The sequence below is a fragment of the Argopecten irradians genome, chromosome 14 (genome assembly GCF_041381155.1).
Source record: "Argopecten irradians isolate NY chromosome 14, Ai_NY, whole genome shotgun sequence".
In the NCBI taxonomy this organism is placed as follows: domain Eukaryota; kingdom Metazoa; phylum Mollusca; class Bivalvia; order Pectinida; family Pectinidae; genus Argopecten; species Argopecten irradians.
Window position 1 is genome coordinate 11566985 of NC_091147.1, and position 17268 is coordinate 11584252.

Here is a 17268-nt window from a genome sequence, read left to right on the forward strand (position 1 = left end):
ATTTTACTTTTGTTATGAAAAAAGTCATCAATAATTATATCACTTTAGAACTACACAGACACATTTATTACACCATAGCTACGTCACAGCAGTGACAATTACTATCAAATGTACTTGTGTTATTTATGTATGCCTGGCGTGGCCTACAAACCTAAATCCTACAATGTAAACACGTTGTCACTATTTTCTCTCACATCCGCATTTTACGACGAGTCTTACGTCAACAGAAGGCCGGTTAGTCTACCCTTGCCTTCCTTTACTTCTGACCAGCATACCTGTCATAGCTGCTCATGAAAGGGCGAATAAAGTGTTAATATGATGAGGATACAATACAATAATTCGGTACATGTCCATTGGGTAGCCAGATGTGTGATACGTGAGTACATTGATGAAGCTGTCAATGCCTTAGGTAATACCACATGTCTGTTTTCTCGATAAAACTGAAATAAAGAGGTCAAGGAAAAAGTTTTCCTCCAATCCAGTGTAAGGGTGACGTACATACGCTCAAACTGCGTAGTTTCTGGGGTTTGTGGTGTGGCTATGTAGACCGCCTTATTTATTTTCGTAATTGACAATGTCTCGCACCTAGACTGTCAGATATTCATAAGGTGAGTCTGTTTTATCATAACTGTAGCAACATTTATAATTATTATGTTAACGCTGTTATACAGAGATAAAAGGGAATTTTGTGGCTTACCTGTGACACACCTGGGGCATATCTTAAATATGAATTTGATATCTGTAACGTAATATATTCACAAATGTTTTCATTTTTTATATTTGTCGTTTCTCAAGGCTTAAGTATGTATTGCTATTACGTATTCCAACCAACGGATACCCAATAGGTAGTTTTAGTTGAAAAACAAACATGCGTGCACTTTTAATTCATATAAAATACTTGTTTACATAAAAAAAACTCTGTGTGTGACACGATGTGTGTGTGACACGATTTTACAAACGCCATGCAAGATATTAGAACAACGTGACGGAGTAGAGTCACACTGTCACATAACCACTCTGTTAGGTCCTTAGAGGAGTGATGTCAAAAGTAGGTTTTTTTCTGTCATATGTATTGATTTATTCTTTTAGCGAATAGATCAAAATGAAACATGGCAGTTAAGACCGCAAACATTCATTTTTTACAATAAAGTTAATGATTTCTAACGATTACCACAGAAACTTTGAATAAGAAACAAATGGTTTATTTAAAAGATTGATTTGTAAACCTCGCACTCTTCTATTCTAACATGAAGTTTTACGTAATACGACAGATCACAAAATCGACGTGACAAAGGTGTAAACTTCATTGTTTGAATAAGCCTTAGAGAATAGGGTTCCGACTGTCTGAATAGGGGAAACAGACGATGTTTATCGCGGCTCTCCAGTAGAGACCTTAAGTCTACTGTTTGCTATGCACTGTGAACAGATTAAACCTGCACTTAGGGGCAATGAAGTAACATCACAGGGTGTGGGTAATAAAAACATTACAATGTGCATCCTTATTGCGTAAAAGCGCAGCAAAATTAACGTCCTACCCTGGTGGCCCGAATTATCAAATGATCTGTCATCTTGACTTTAATTTGTCATCCCAAACACGGTTCATTTTGGAATTTTGTTTCTTCTAAAATATACATCAAACATATTTTCAACGACATAACGATGGCTATGTTTGATATTGCGATGAAACAAAATCAAAATAGGCCCTGTTAGTAACATTAAAAATTCTACACGTCAAATGTACGTGCACAAACAACAAGGCTGGGATAACGACGCTGTGCATGTGTGGTCTAATGTTAGGGGCATTATCAACAGCACTCCACCTATTACATAACAAACTCCGGTACCAAGGAGTCCCTAAATTAACGATGTTAACAAGGTCTTATCATGATCGCGACAATCTACACTTACTTTTAAAATTACGCATACATACTCCTATCGGCCAAATCTGTCATTTACATATTCTCTGACGATGTAAGGTAGATATTTGTCTTAAATGAAATTTGATATTTTTGAGTGAGCTTGCAGTTATCAATATGGTAAAACCAATGTTTTTTGATGAGCTCTGTGCATTAATTCTAATACAATAATTTGTCTTTATTTTTATTTTTCATTAATTTGTAATTAATTTTGCTCACTTTCCGTATGGCTCAGTCAACGTTGTGTAAATTAACTACTCCCATATACAAAGGTTGAACATTTTAAAATGTTGTATGTATTATGTCTTGAAAAAAATTCTTCTATAGTAATAATATTAGGTACATACTGCTTATATTATTTCTGATGTACAGTATTAAATTATTACAAAGATATAATAATTTATACATTGTAGACCCTATTTCTCACACCATATTCAAAAACAAATATTGTTTATTTTAAATATAATATGCGTTTATTTTTTTCTTCCAGAATATTACCACTATTAAAATGGAATTTAAGGATCTAAAGTTCGCAACGAAACTATATAAACCTTCAATGAAAATTATGCTTTACTACACCTACATTAAGAAATTAAATTAATATATTTAATTCTTTACGTAATCAATAATTACATGCAAACGACTACTTTTTATGATCAGTTATCAATTTGTTTGTTTTACAGATCGCCCGCCTCTGCCGCTTTCCAAAGACTGTAGAAACCCTGCCACGCTCGCCATTGAAACGCGTGTATCTATCTTCAATAAAGGCATTGCCGGTGAATAAATTGTATCTGTTTTACTGGAAATAACAATTTATTTTTGTAACAGTTTCACTATTTATTTAATTTCTTTTACTTATTTTAAAATGTAAACACAAAGTAATTTGATCTTTCATGGGAAAGACGTGAAAGGAATGTTTTTAATCATTACAGAGAGTGTCCGTTTGTGTTAGTCTTTTGCGAAGCGGTAAATGTATACTCAGAAATACTTGTGGTATCAAAGGATTACTTATTGTAAAACATATTTACACATGGAGCTTCAGAGTTTCAATCTAGTGCATGCTGCTTCTTCGAAATGGAGTAGAAAATCATCATAAAATGTGATGTAATAAAATAATTCTTTGTTTGTGGATGTTATCATTTATTCAAATGGATTTTACATGGATGTAACTATTCAACAGGTAGGTATACAGTAGAGTATACAGTTGCCTAGTTCAGTTTGAATTTTTAGCAATCTTCATTGATATGACTAATGTTAGATACTGTCTATGTTTCAAGTTAACTATTTCCAGCAATTTTATGATGTATTTTACCATATGTATGTTCGAAAAGGGGTTTCTATGTCATTTTGTTTGGATCATATTAAATAAAGGGCCCTTGTTAGACATAAATAATTAGAAATGTTTTGCATAAGATCAACTTTCTAATTATAAATGTAAAAAAGTAAACACAATACACGAATTAAAATCTATATCAATTTTTAAAGCATTTTTTCTCATAACTCTAATGAGTAAAAACATTTTCACACGTTTCTTTTGCCAATGCTTTCACTGTTTACTGAACACACATTCACCTGCATAGTTCATCCGTATAATATATTATAGAATATACAATGCAGTGACCTACTTCGATCACCATGAGGACAAGGGCCACAATGTGTATACAATATATTTCCATTAAGTGTGCACATTCTACTTACATTTGAGAAATGAGATATATGTGGTGGTGGTGGTGGTAATACCGTGCAGCAGGGCACTAGACATGTGGTATTGCTTCCATAAATGTTTGTTAAATAGATTAAGTGCAAAAAGGCTGCTGAAAAGTTACAGCAATACAGGAAACAAGAAACAGTTACGATACTATTAATATAAGGAAAACAAAGTAATTTTTATTATAGATGCGTTTGTGTTTTCAGTCATTTCAAAATAAATTCTATGCATTATATTCACTTCTATAATCATTATATAATTCATGAAAAAGGCAGATTGTTATTGATATCTGAACATGTTCAATTTAACCTATATTAAATTATTATCAAACCGGAATCATGGATTTGTAATAACACAAGACAACCTTTTCCTGAACTTTACATTATCTCTACAGGTAGTTTCTATCGAAGTAAACAGTGTTGTACTTTAAATAATCCTGCCTCACGGTATCTCAAGGCGATAGTCTGACCTTGACAAAACAATGCGTGTCTAGAAGTTTATTGTTAAATATTTAAGTACTGACGTAGTTTGGACTTAGTGTGTCGACTAGACGTGTATATTTTTTCATTGTCGTATAATTCGCCTTGGAATGTACAAATCATTTTATTTCAACGACACAAAGAAAAACACATTTTAGTTTCACTTAACGAAAATCGGTCAACTAAGATTGTCTCCCCTTTTTTGCACAACACTCCCACACGTATAGGGTTTTTACAGATAAAATGTTATGAATGAAACGTGAGAAAGTTCACATAGTACGAAGCAGTATCGGTAACTGTCGTAAGTTTCCGTCAATTGTAAAAAGCATATCCCAGGATCCACTGCACACAGCGAGGCTCATTTAAATTGCAGATATCCATATCTCATAACCAACGTGGGCTCCAGAACTCAAGGACAGTTTTAAGGTTTGTATAAAGAAAAGGTAAATATTGCAATCATTCGGTTATGAAAATGGCAAACGGACTCGGGCAATACGTGGGTTTATAATATGGTTGTACACTGAATGGGATTTTCGTTGAGCCCTCCCTAGTGCATCGTTATAAGATGTTTGATCAGCAAAAGCCCTTTATAGTGCACTTGATATTATATAATTGTACAACAAGCACAAATATTAACACACTATCGATTGAAGTAAATTTGATTTTAACCAGATATATTCACAATGACAAATAATGTTTAAATCGAACACGTCTATAGAATCTTAAATGACTATATTTAATATTGGGTTGTTCGTTTGGAATTGTATACTACTTTACCACAGTGTTTAAGAGTGGCAATGTCAGATGTGTTCTTAAATTGATATAAAACATCATTCGTGTTTACTAATATCAACAATATTAGGACGTATAAAAACGTTAAGAAAAGAAAAAGAAAAAAATAACTGAATTTATTATGGTAATAATAAATAAATTTACACGTTTTGTGGAGTAATGGTTATTTCAATTATCGAGTCATATTCAACAAGCATACCGGAATAATCTGTCAGCATGTACTAGACTTTTTCCTCGTTTTGCTTACACTAATGTTGATGGGTTCACTAACCAAGACATGTACAGTATCGCATCTGCAAACTAGATAACTTAATTTGTATATTTACTCGTACATCAGCGCTATCCTACGCAAATCCATTAATTAGCATCATCGGTCGAATTTGTAGGATTTTACATCTGAATATTAGGATAGGGTGCGTCAAATAATAATTGTCAATTCATAAAATAAATTAATTATTTATCAACTAAACTCCGTATGATATTCCCATCATGCTTGATACTTTGTACTGAAATATTATTTTCTCGAGGATGTTAACATATGCTGAATATCATTTTCTCTTAGATTACAATATTTCATATTGAATATATCATCTCTCAAACTTCCGATACCAAATATTACAAAAGCGAACAATGTTTACCGCAGTTGTGTTAATAAAAACAAGGTACGAAATGCAAGATATTTGTTATAAAATATTATAAATCCGCTTTACAAAAATGATTATAGCAAAGAATTTTCAAATATGACAATGTCTGTGTCGGAATTGAGGGATTTCTGTACAAGAAATCTATTGTTCAATACAAAAGTTCCAAAGCTGATAAAATATGCATGTTTGCCTGATATCAAAATAAGAAATACAGCATTTGAAAACAATAGGCCTCTATACATTATCTTTTGCATCCATCAAGAATTTCTAAATGAGGTACTGTTGGTATATATATTTAATTAAACTCCATCCATTAAGAAATTCTAATAACTATATGATTAATAAAACACCATTAACATTATAACTATATGATACTTAGTCTGATACGTATATATCTTCTATACAATGTATAATATGTGTTAATTATTTAATAATTAAAATTAGTGATACGTTTTATTATTTAAACGGCATATTTATAGATATCAACCTTTTTGGAAATACATGTATCGTTAACAATGTTGTTGCCATTATTTATTTTTCTAATTATTGAGGTTGTAATTCAGAACAAAAATACATGAACAGCCAATAAATATTACTTTATATGAAATACATAATTTAAATTCATTGAAATATTGAATTGTGAGATAATTTTTTTAAATAAAGTTTTTGTTTCTATAACCTGCTTGTATATATCGATAATCATTTACGATATTGACCAGTTACCAGCTGAAAGATATAGACAAAGCGAACAACAAATTGATCATCAAAGGAAAATCTAATCCGATAACGTACAATTTCCATATCTGAATATTCTAAAATTTTGTGGTATTGAAGGTCATGGTTTTTTTTTTACAGTTTTGATATTTAAAGTTATACCAAATATTCAATACTGATGTTTAGATGGAAGGTTAGTGTAGAATTTAACATCAATTATAATATACTTTAAGATTACAGATACTTATGAGGATTATTGATATCTTAAAACAGTTAAACAAAAATTTGCTACTGTAAAAGCCATATTTGGCAACATATGAAAATATTTTAAAAAATTACATGTAGTAAAAGTTTGTTGGGAAAAAATAGTATTTAAGTCAATGCTCGTAAGAAATAAAAATCATATTTTATCTTATAAAAGCTCACTAGAAAAAATATTTATATTAAGAGAAGCTCGCTAGATTCAAATAATTGGTAGTTTTAATATTAGTATATTACCAGAAGCATCTTTAATAACTTTGTATGCATTTACGAATTAAAATGCTAACATAAAATCATGAAATGATACTAAAATGTCCTTTGTCAATTCGTTCATTGTTAAATGATAATCAATGTATGTGAGACTACTCAAGCACTGTGATACTTTATAGTAAACGTATGTGTTGAAGTAATAATTGTGCCTAATATAAATATTTTAGAATACCTAATTAACAACGATAACTTATATCAACATAAAAATAATGGAAATGGAGTAGGAAATCATAGATACAATATCATGTGTGTGGAGCTTAATCTAAATCGCTTTATGCCTTTCAATATTATTATTCCAGATTGCAATCTATATGACGTGGGCTGATATTATCAAATGTTGATACCTTCAAATGGGAAAATGATTCCGATTAATTATTGAATGAAACAAGTATCTAAGTGCATTATTATCCGTGAAATCAATCCTTAATATAAAAACAAAATATATACATTTTTTCATCTCAAAATACTTATAAATAGCGATGCGAGTTATTAGTATAGACAGATACTATAGTGGTTGGCTAAACGTGTTATATATATCAAACAATATTAGTTCTTTATTCGCTTGTGTGTATAAACCAAACTATCGTAATAAAGAAACAATAAAACCTACATGATTGTAAAAAGTGCACAATCATGCTAGCCTATATACGAAGCTGTTGAATTACCAGACATAAAGCTTCACAGTGTAAGGCATTCGCGATTTATTCAGACAAGCAACACATCTTCTATATTATATGACTTAAATCTTGGCTGCAATGCACACGACAGAGCGAAACCTAATTCTAAATAGCAGTTCATTTATCCATATATCGTTTTGGCAGATGTATTGGGAATAAGGTACTATTACGAAATGTTGATTATCACGTTATTTAAACAATGTATGTACTTAGAACTAAAAAATGTAGAATTGGCGAATTAATAATTTGTAATATCCATCTTAAATCAGATCAAAAAGCGAAATATAAAATGCACTTAGTTTGAAATAATAATTCGTTCATTAAAAAATTCGTAAGTGATTTCTTTTATCAATGAAAAATATCAAATATATGGTTTTCTTTAACAATGTATGCGACAAAGAAATATTATATATATCTAAATTCATGTCAATAAACGAAATGAAAATTGCACTTATATTAGTTTAAATGTTTTCATTAACTTCGCCAATCATTTCATTTCAATAAGTATTATATTTATACTTTATATTATTATAAAACAATTAATGATTACTCAAATCAACAATAAATAGTCATAAAAAATCAATATGATATTACAAATCAGTTTTGTAACATTTTTTATTTGACAACTTCCTACAAATAAAGATAATCATTTTTGTTTATTACAAAAATCTTTGATTAAAGTTAAAACGAAACTTTAACGAGACTAAAGCCCACCAGAAAAGATCCTTAACCGTGTTTTTTTTATTTTTTTTTATTTTAGTCAATCATTTTAATCATATAATGTAATAAGTATCAAGTGCACTCGTTTTGATATCATTGTTTTCATGGTCATCTCGACGTGATATGTTTCGCTTGTTAAAATCAAAACAGAGCAAAGTAAACTAATTATTGCTTCTATCTTGGATTTTGAAAACGCATTGTGTCACTTGTTGAATTTATCGATAAAGTATTATTTGTTATTTAAAGTCGATTATAAATATTAAATAATTAAGTATAGTCAATTCTCTAAAGACATGGTAAAATCAGCCTAACATATATCAGGTTTATGAAAAACGCGAAAACCCGTGTCTTTACAAGATAAATGAGGTAATATTGATTTAGAACTTTATTTTGGTTTTATATTGTTTGAAGAATTTACTTTAAAATATATGGGAAAATACATAAAAAAAATTTAAGTGTTAATTTGCCTTTTCCTTGTTAATGATGAATATATTGCGTAAAATTCAAGCAACTCTTCAAGTGCGTCTGCTTTTAATATTAAACTTAACACCTAAAGAAAGGTGGATGGGGGTTTCGCATTCATTCAAAGTTAATTGATTTTTAATCGTAAAATAATTGATGAATAAAGAATAACATTTCGATGTAAAGCATGCATTTTAACATGCAATTATTCTCTTTAATGATTTAATTCTACCTGGAATAAATAAACAATAGTAATTGCAATGGAATGCACATACTGTATTCTTCATTTTGCGATAATTTAGACTTTGTTATGTATGAAAATTATTAACATGTAAACTAAGTTCAAACATTCAAATGATCTAATAGCTGGTTAACATGATAGAATCGTACATTAAGCAAATTTTTAAAACATGTATACAATGGATAAGGGTAATGTTACGATGGAAATGCAACATTGAAACTATATACAGTGCGAATCTTACCTTTTGACATTGAGTGTAGAAATGAAAAAAAAAAATTTAGACAACTACGAATCGGACCTTATGATAAAAACAATGAGGTATTTTTGTATTACTGACTTTGCTTTTTCATCTTTATTAAGGTAAATTTCATGAATTCAACTTGGATATCTCGTCATTATTGTATTCATAATAATCAGTGCAGTGTTATGATAAGTTAACCAATGATGTAATGGATGTTATGATTTGTAATCAGCAGGTAAAGTCAAATCGTTTGATGTTCTAAAATAAAAAAAATGATAAGATAAATGGATATCTTACAGCATTCAAATGCATGGTATCAAAGTAATAGTCATGATTGTTAGATTATGTTAAAGTCAAATTTATGATAATCAAACAAACTATTTAAAGATGCTCCACCGCTGACAAATGGTTTTTTTTTCACAATAAAAACCAGGAGCAGACGATTTAGTATTTTTCTTCTGTTTCAAAAGTTACTTACTTTACACCATTACCACCATTGAAAAGTTTGAGCTTCTAATTTTACTTCAAGTTAAAAATATAAAAAAAAAATAATTAATTGCATCCCGAAAAAATTCCGTGGCACTATATTCTATATGAAATGAAGTACTGATTGCGCATGCACCAAAGGCGAAATAAATTATTTTATGTTATTTTTTGTGTTAATTAGGCATATATATACATGATTAAACACAAATTATTGTTCGAATGATGAATATCATTTATGCTCTGTCGGCGGTGGAGCATCTTTAAGGATATTCTCTGCTGAGAAGAATTCAAAATATTCCAATGAATTACTTTTTTCTGATATCGTTTTTGGGTTGTAGCATAAATGTTGGCAGTTCACATTCAAGTATAGGATCAAACATGAGTGTTCATTTCATATGAGATTTTATGAAACAAGTCTCGAAAATCTCTTCAGGTCATATTACACTAGTGACATACGCAAAAATATTACACGGGCGAAGTCACTGGATATCAGGCGGATTGTGTGATAAAAACTGTTATGTCTCTGTGTTTGATTTTTTACTATTGTGAATCAAACATAGCTACATAAATATGAGATTATGTGTGATATGACGGAATACAACAGACAAAATAAAGTAATAGAATCCAAAATAGTTTGCTGTAAAAACAACAATAGTAATGTACAATTCGTAACAGTTGCTCAGAATCGAACTGCAGATGTTGCTTCCGCCTTCGAAACTTTGAAAATCTGTTTTTCACCACTTTTCACAGATTCAGCGCTTTTGGTTTTAATTCCAAAATTATATGACAAATAACCTTATCACAAACATTTACAGTACAAATGAAATATATGTAGTATAAATGATGCCGCACCAACAAATAAATTGCACATTTTCAAAATTGCCGCTAAATCAATCATTTCTTAAAATCCTTCACAAAACATTCTACAAAAATAAATATTTGCCATATGGCGAAAGCCAACAAAAAAACAACACGTATCTGCAATCGTGTTATATTGTTACATTTATTTTACAATTATACTTTTTTGGTTTGGTTTGTTTAGTTTTACGTCCTATTAACAGCCAGGGTCATGTAAGGACGTGCCAGGTTTGTTGGTGGAGGAAAGCCGGAGTACCCGGAGAAAAACCACCGGCCAGCGGTCAGTACCTGGCAACTGCCCCACATGGGATTCGAACCCGCATTCCAGAGGTGGAGGGCTTGTGGTAATATGTCGGGACATCTTAACCACTCGGCCACCGCGGCCCCCAATTATACAAATATTTTCAATACATATCAGATTCTATACACTGTTTCTATATTTTAATGAAACGGCAGCTACATACTCTACAATGCACGATGCACACAAAAGCAGATATAAAGGGTTTCCATATATATGTAAAATTATAAAATATAATAGCATGCATAAAATAATAAAATATTTTAAATGATTTGCATATATCACTATATCCGATTACACAGGTATTAAATGATAAATTAATTAGAAATATCACACCAGAATTTCGGATGGGCCTACAAATGCATGAGCAATAATGAGAGATGAATGACGTTTTAGGTAATTGCATTTGGGTTTTTTTCTTTTAAAGACTTGAAAACCTGTACTTTCTGATCATTGTATTTCCACTCCTATAAATCGGTAACCTGAGACACACCTCAGTAAACAAACTAAGCTTTGTCGTGGGCGGTAATCAGTACACAAAATACTACCGCTGTAGTGTAGGTGTAGGCATTCAAATCATGGGAATAGCATATATAAGTAAATATAGTTGACTTCTTTAAATCTGAAGATATTTTTATGCATTTTGGGCAGATAAATGTGGGTAATACCTGTATAATGTTTTAGCATTGGTAGACAAGATAACAACCCGTACTTGACCGAAAGCTTTGAATACCATCCAATAAATCTTGTAGGCCATTGATTTCAATGAGAGTAACGCTGTTGTCCAAGATACACGGTTTATTTTGATATAAATTGCCAGTAGTGCAACAGAAATCATTGTTAGAAAATGCTTTTAGCATACACTAATTTCAACTGAAATTGAGAGATCAATCCATATCTGGTTTTATCATTGTTTTCTTTTGCGTTTGGCGCGATATCGCCATATATCACAGAAACATTTTACTTACAGATAAAAGTTTGTGAACATTTCCGACATACAATCTTTCAACAAGATGCATTATGTCAATACGTAATATGTTCATTTACATAAATTCAATTGTGTGTGATTTTGCAATTTAACGTATTATAGTGATACATATCTGCAACTATTCTAACGATAAATGTATAATACATTAATGTTTCATCGATTTGCTAATAAATACATGGATTGAAAATGTATGTATCAAACGCCTACAATATAAATTTTCACTTCAATTACCAGTATGTTTTATTGTCAAGGAAATAATACATCATGCTTTGACATATTCTCCCTATGTTATTAATTTACGGGTACAAACTGATGACATGGATGATACCTGCTTAAGGATAAGTTTACTTGATCTTTATGATTTTATTCACCTTGCGAAAACTGATACAAATAAATACTACAGCGTTCTATTTATTCCATAGAACTTTAACAATGGCGGTAAAAAATTGAACAATACACTTTTTTTTCGGCGACTACCTGGTAAAAAATTCAGTGTACATTTGCGTATCTGTAAGGTAGCGTTGCAGCTGGAAATCTGCAAAGTTCACCATCATAAACACAATTTCAAATACGAAGACAAAAGTTTTATAGTTGGCTTAACTATGCAATAATTCGTCAAAGCAACTTCTCTGGTGAAAACAGTCTATGATGTAAGTAAACTCACATTGTAGAGAATCCTCAGCAGAAATATAAGATGCTGAAGTTAATGTTACTTTATCTTGAGTCGCCACTGGCATCATTACAACAATGGAAACTTATGTTCAATGCATCAAAGAAATAGGCCTCAGTCAATACGCATAATCGCAAGCAATATAGCTTGTCATTAGTTTTAACAATAGTAGAGTATATGAGCCTTAACTCAAACTCAGTTGATACTGATTCCATTCTTTAGGCTTCGAAACAATGAAAATATGTAGACCAACTTTGCTTCACAGAAATTATTCGACCTTCATATTTGATATTTCTCCGTCATATGCACTCGCAGTGTATGAAATCATCAATGTCATTACAGCTGAAAACATTTTATTTAGCGGAAGAATATCAACCTTTGTTTTCAAATTAATTCTGAAACTCGGAACATTAAGCATATGAGGCTGACATACGCTAGTTCAGTTCCGTATATTATTTATTCGGAACTCTTCGGACGTCTTCGTAATAGAACCCAACATTTTCACATGGAATGCATATGCTTAGTATTTTATGTACGTTGTGGGAAATGAAATATTTTGTTAGTCGTACGGTTATTATCATCATAGTTGTAATGAAGCAGAAAATCTTTATAAAGATGACACGATGCCATGTGAGTGCACTGTTTAATTTGCATTTGGTTATAATCAGAAATTAGTTCATTTTTTTAAAGATTTCTATGTTGTATTTAGTAATGTAAAAAGTTCCGTTTTCCGACAATTTTAAAACATACAAAACTCGAAAGAGTTTCTTTGTAAGCGGACATACAATATTAAAGTATTGCCAAAAAGAAAAATGATATTGTAGGCTGTGCCAATTAGTGTCCACATCAAGTAATTGACCGATAATATTCTAAAATATACCAACATAATATGGGATACCTGTTGATTTCATTGCGCTATTGTCTTAAATGAACACTTAATGAAGTGCATAGCTTGGTCACCATTGAAAGTCGTTGAATGAATAGAATTTGTGAAAATAAATATCGATACTTTTCTTTACGGATATTACCGAATGACCCCGTCGAAAACCCATTGTCCACTTTTCAGCACTGATGATATTGCCGATATAATTCATGAAAACAATATCACCTGATATACGATAACACTTCGATACAGTGTACATTATTTATGTTGTGTTTTTTTGCAATATCTATGGGTGTAAAATAGCATATACGAATTAGAATTATTTTGTCTGAAGTTATCATATATCCAAGGCTGTGAAAAAGTAAAAACGAGTACAATGATCTTTTACGGCTCTCACAAATAGGCCAATTGCGATTAATCAATAATAATGACATAAAAAGTTATCTTTGAGGAGGAAATGATTGCTTTACACTTGATACGAATGAAGATGAAATTTCCCTTGGGACTTCTATGGCAAGGGCGATGGTAACACAAAACATGAGCAGTCACAATTTTGTCTCACTTTGACATTTCTGATTTCGCATTACAAACATTTCAACATTTCTGGTCAGTGATCACTGACCTTGAATAAATCACGTATTATTCGGGATAATATCTTTCTATGTGCCTCGTATCAAGACCTTAATTTGTTTATTGTAATTTACGTGGATTGTATCAAGACCTTAATTTGTTTATTGTAATTTACGTGGATTGTATCGATAGAGCTCACATATGGTCTTCAATGAAGTTAACTTGTCAATAACCTTGTGACTGACATATGGCATATTTTATTGATATGTGACTACCATATAGCCATTTACGATTTGGTTGTATTGGTTACCATGACTCCATATACAACGTTGTTATAATACTTGCCGTGTATTCCATTTATGTTGTTATAATAATTGTCCTGATTACCACGTGACCACGTATGACGTTATTGTAATGGTTGTCCCGACTACCACGTGACCATTTATGACATTGTTTTTATGGTTGGCCTGACTACCATCCGACCATGTATGACGTTATGTTAATGGTAGTTCAGACTACCATGTGACCATGTATTGTATGACATTGTTTTAATGGTTAGCATCAAGTGACATCTTTGTCTTGATTATCTTGACTATCATGTAACCATGTATACAATCTGATTAAAATACAGATCCTTATTACCACTCCGTTCAATATAGGATCTGACAATATCCCATATGGGTTCACGTTCGGATGACCTTTTACCACGTGTACTCTAGATCAAATAAATTTTCTACACATTTCTTCGTCAATTGATAACGCTATTTCGTCCCAGTAAGCATAAATGCACTTTGGGCGAGACGTACACGAAAATAATTCGGGCAGCGTTTTCAAACTAGTTCGTCCCAAGTCAAGATTTTGGCAATGCCAATTTGATTGGTCATTTCCAAAGGTCATCCTGATGTGACCCCTAATGGGATGTTGTCAGATCCTCATATCAAACGTAGTGATAATAAGGATCTGTATTTTAATCAGATTGCCATGTATTACGATCTTAACAACATTGGAAATTTGCATGAATATTTTGTTTTTCAATTATTGTTTAAGGATTGAAATAATAATCGTCAAATATAGAGTGTCGTTAAAGGGATATATTGTAAGTCATTTTGTTCAAAATTTTGAATGCATTCTTTGAATCATAACGAATAATTTTTTATCAAGGAAACAAAGCTATGTTCAGATTATATCCAAACTTTCATCAACACACTTTTTGTCATTTTAATTCTATTTTGACAGTTTGCTTATTCTAAATTGGCACATTATAGTGTAATCTGTTACTTCGATTATTATTGTTAAAACATAATATTATGGGGAATTATACTACAACTTAGTAGTTGTTTTATTTATATTTGAGGCATAAAAACAGTGTAACGTTAAGGTGAAAATCCGAATCAATCCTTAAACAGAAATTCATTGAATTTTGTAATTTATTTTACGGTTTGTATTGTTTCATTACAGAATGATTCTGAAGTAATCAAATTTCATAAAATAATGAAATGCGATTTTGGGTTAGCATTTGCCTCGAATAAATCTTACATAAATTCACCCACATCAATCCAGATTAATTGAGATATCTTTAAAGAGCAAGTTGTTCGAAAATAATGCATTCAGTCAGAATTGTCACTACCTAAATGTACGAAAAAATCGATTATATAGTTACGATAATATAACGTTTACATTTTATTTTTCTAGTATTTATTATTTTTTGGAATTCCAACTTTTCCCCGATAATAAATATTTGTTTGAATAATAATTATTATAGAAATACCTCAATACTGCAAAAAGTTTTAATGAAAAATAATTCAATGAAATCCAAAAATACGTATACATGTAGTAGACGAATACGTTTATTTTTCATCCAGTTATATTTCGGTTATGTTTAAGATCATACAGACATTTTTATTCAGGCGAGACAGCTTAACCAGAAACCAAGCAAATGGCGGATTTTACATAGACCAATCAGATTGGTTTTCTATTCATTTTCTGTCAAACCTCAACCTCATTTTGTGATTATTGGTGGTATTGGAGATGATAATTATAACATCACATTGAAAGAAACCATTGAATGGCGACAATGTCTAAAATGATATATTAACAAATAGGACCTGGTGAGAAAGGAAAACCCGACAAAGAACAAAAAAATATACACACCTGTGTGCTGCCACATTAGTCATAATCATTGATATTTAGTGATAGATAGAGGGATTGGCATAAAGCTGTATAATTCCTGGTTTGATAAAAATAAGTCATATTGTATGTAAGACATTATTCATACCAGTTTGTCATTTGGGCTACAAATATTAATCATATTGCTTCACAGTAACACACTGGTAAATGTACTCTGAAATATTTCACACCACGCTATGCACATTTTCGATACAGTTAATGAAATATGTGTTTAGAATTTTCCTTTCAATGGCTAGTTGCACAATTGTATAAGTTTGCAATTATCTTCTTCATTTTATTAGTTAATGAGCATGTCAGTTCCTTTGCTGACATGGTGGAATTCCTGAAATTAAACCGAATGAAAGGTGTACATTTACAAGTAAAGTAAATTGATAGAATAATGTATATATAGTTCATTACTTCGTCACAGGCAGATCGTTGTTCAATCTATATTCAGATGTTGAAATCACAATCTGAAATAGTGTACAACTTCCAAACGTATTTACATCACGTTTACCTATGTATACTCATGGTGTGATTCCGGATCATGAGATAGTCTCCTGAATGTATTAGTCTATCCTCGTGTGAACATCCGATGTAAACCCTGTCCTGTGATTGGTACACAGTAAAGCTTTCTGAACAGTGACGTCACAATAATAAAAATTAATGGCATCGATTACGACTTAGTTACCAAGATAAGCCAAAATCAACTACCGTTTTATCTCGATGGCTCGGCGAGATATCATTCTTTTCTTACAATATTAGATAATGATCAACGCAATAACATTTATGTGGAGTGCGTTGTAAATGTAGTTTGCATTTTAAAAACAAATATCAATGGCATTAGTAAAAATACACCATGATTTCTATTTACCATATTGCTCTTTTAAGTGCATGAAACATGTATGCATAAGCAATAAAAATCTTCATCATATCATCCCTAAATCCAACGAAAGATGATTGTCGGCTATATTGTAACAGATTATTTTTATTTTCAGTAAACAATATCAGAGATGACAGTACCAATCCTTCGATACTTCGTATTTTCGTCTTCAAATATATAGCACGATTAACACTAAGCCATTCAGCCGCCGTTAAACAACTGCGTCATTTACGTGTTCAAACATACTGAAAATGTTAGATATTGTTGAAAAATTATGTGAATTTAATGCAAATGTCTTTTTTTGAATATTGAATAGTCTTATTTCAATTTATTATTTAATG

The 17268-nt window shown here is 31.0% G+C and overlaps 1 protein-coding gene across 3 annotated transcripts in view; it reads left to right on the top strand.

Annotated features, from left to right (window-relative positions):
- The first annotated feature begins 218 nt into the window (after window positions 1-218).
- The window catches only part of LOC138307225 (kelch-like protein 26), a 55935-nt gene continuing 38885 nt past the window's right edge, over window positions 219-17268 (top strand). The window contains exons 1-2 of one of the 3 annotated variants that reach the window (XM_069247859.1): window positions 219-376; window positions 2600-4529. The gene's annotated coding sequence lies outside the window, so the exon portion shown is untranslated. The other 2 variants (XM_069247857.1, XM_069247858.1) reach the window with 2 other exon arrangements.